The 2,734-nt window shown below is 44.2% G+C and overlaps 1 pseudogene; it reads left to right on the top strand.

Moving 5' to 3' along the window:
- The first annotated feature begins 344 nt into the window (after positions 1-344).
- Positions 345-1,242, top strand: LOC144773784 (lysosomal-associated transmembrane protein 4A pseudogene; annotated as a pseudogene).
- The last annotated feature ends 1,492 nt before the right edge of the window (positions 1,243-2,734 follow it).

Genomic DNA, 2,734 nt, shown 5'->3' with positions numbered 1-2,734 from the left:
TCTGGGTTAGGGGTTCAAAGATGACCCTTTATAACACTAATTAGTTATTCATGCAGGTCCATGTAATCAAGGTCTCTTGAGATTTTCAGCATTGCCATACCTATTTTTAATTATGCAGTCTTTTAGCAATGTAATGATATGTGGAGTATCTAGCTCTTTACCAACGATGTGTCAATTTATGAAAAGAATAATCTTTTACAGATTCCCATAGTCACTGAGCCAACAAGTAGCAACACAAAAATAAATGGAGGATTTAGTTCTTAGATTGTGACACTGAAAAACTCTTGAATAGCAAATATTTGAAGAGGATATCGTGCCAGTATTTGTTGGAGTAGCGCTTTACCATGACTTTGAAGCAGAGCTGGAGTTGGCTCTACAGTACCAGCTGCTGTGGGTGCTGTACAAAAGGGGGTGGTGATGGACGGAGCATCTGAACCAAACAAATACTCACACCCAGTCAAAAAGATCTGGGTTTGACGCATCACTGTTCTTTAGCCCACTCTGCCACCCCAGTTCAGACATGGCCATATGCAAATCAGTCTGACCCTGTGCCTCATGGGAACAGTCCAGCCCGAACTGCCAAGCCATGCCTTCCCTGGACCGGAAACAAGCTTCCTAGGACCGGTTTCTGGCATTTCAGCTGTCTTCAGCCAGGCATGCTTGAATCCAATGACAAAGTGAGCAAGGGACTCACGTCTGAGAATACCCTGCCAACTTGTGGCGAACAAAGCGGTACGTGGGCACTGGCTTTATCATTCTTGGCACTTGGTACATGTTTGTGAGCCTGTTGATGGGCATCTTGCTCACAGCGGGAGTAGCACTGCCTAACACAGCGCTAACAGTAGACATTCAATATGAGGTTACGGGCAACTACTATACATCGGAGCACATTGCAGAACATGCTTGCATTGTCATTACCATCTACCTTCTCAATCTTACAGTCAGTACCATTATGGTGTGCGGTCAACCGCTCTTCGAGGTTTTTTCTGTATGAACTCTTTAACTCTTTGACTCTTTGAATGCTTTGACTTTGCACTCTGCTGCCTGGTAGCCATCAGTTGTCTTACATACTTGCCATGAATTAAAGACGATTTTGAACAATTGCCTGCGTTCCTATATTGAGATGGCCTCCTATATCCGGACTCAAGCTGCTTCTTGTCATGTTTTTTTGCCTTCCTAATTATTTTGAAGGCCTATTTGATTATCATTGTATGGAACTGATACAAATACATCAACAACTGAAATCTGCCGTAGATAACTGTCTGTTGAAAATTGGGTAACCGGTTGACTGGGGTGTGAGCCCTGGTCAAGTAGCAACCACAGTACTAGTCAGGGGAATGTACACGCAAACCCCAAATTAACCTGTGCTCAATCACCTTAGTAGCTTGGAACAGAGTAGTCAGGATGAACTTAGAGTTGATGTGGAAAGTATTTGTGCAAATAGCCCTTTGACTCACTCTGGGTCCTGGGCCCAAAGTGGAACTTGCAGGTCCAGATCTTCTTCTCCAGACAAGAGGGCTGCAGGTCAGCAGAGCAGGGCAGCAGCTCCTTGTAGAGCAGTAGTCCAGCAGAGTGACAGTCCTTGTAGCAGAACATTAGTGCTTCTTCTTGTCAGAGTATCCACAGGTCCTAAAGTGTACTGAAGTGGTGGTGTCTGAGGTCCTTCTTTTATAAACAGATGTGTTTCTGAAGTGGGGGGACACGTTTAGAGGCATGCCTTTGAAGTACACAGATGCACTGCCTTCCCTGCCTTGGCTCCGGACTCACTGCAGGGGGTATGCAGGTCTTTCTTTAAAAGCAAGGCACAGCGCATTCAGGTGTAAGTGAGGCTGGGCCCAGATCCTCCCTCCCATCCTGCCAGTGATGAACCGTCTAGTCACACCTAAGCACCCATTGTGTGTGGCTGTCTAGGAGGAATACACAAAGCCCAACTGCCAACTACACCCAGTCATGTGACCAGTACCATGCGCTGCAGGCACCAATTGGCTAAGGCAAGAAACGGCTAACTTTATATAATTAGAATTGTCGAAATTGTAATTCAAAATCCAACATCATCATACGTTATGATTTTAAATTAGAATTGAAGAAACACCAAACATGAACCAATTATCTCTTTCCATTTGAATGTTACACTTATAAAATGGAATAAGGCAGTTCCAATATTATCCTATGGGACAGCTAGGCCTTGCAGTAGTCAAATACGAATCTAAGAGTTTGTTTTACAACCAGGGCATGTACAACCTAAATTTGCTTGTCCAACTTTTTAAATACACTATACCCTGTCCTTGGGGCTGTACGGGGCAGACCTTAGGGGTGTCATACATGTATTAAAAAGGAAGGTTTGGGCATGGCAAACTTTTTTGTTATGCCATGCGAAAATGGCAGTTTAAAATGGACACACAGGCTCTGCAATGGCAGGCCTGATACATGTTTAAAGTGTTACTTAATTGGGTGGCATACTTAGTGATGCAGGCCCAATAGTAGCATTTATTTTACAGGCCCTGGTCATGTGCAGTGCACTCTATCATGGATGTATATGTAAACTGCATATGCCAATTGGGTATAAGCCAATCCAACCATGTTTTGAGCAGAGAGCACTGGTTATCAGGGGTGAAGTGTGCAGAGTCCTAAGGCCAGCAAAAATGAAGTCAGCAAAAACAGGAGGTCTGAAGGCAAAAGTTAGGGGGAAAATATGCCAAGGATAACTGGTCTAACACACGCTATCTTGCCTTTG

This window comes from Lissotriton helveticus, chromosome 8 (assembly GCF_964261635.1).
Source record: "Lissotriton helveticus chromosome 8, aLisHel1.1, whole genome shotgun sequence".
NCBI lineage: Eukaryota > Metazoa > Chordata > Amphibia > Caudata > Salamandridae > Lissotriton > Lissotriton helveticus.
Note: the sequence above shows the minus strand (reverse complement) of the source record. Positions and strands in the feature narration are given on the sequence as shown.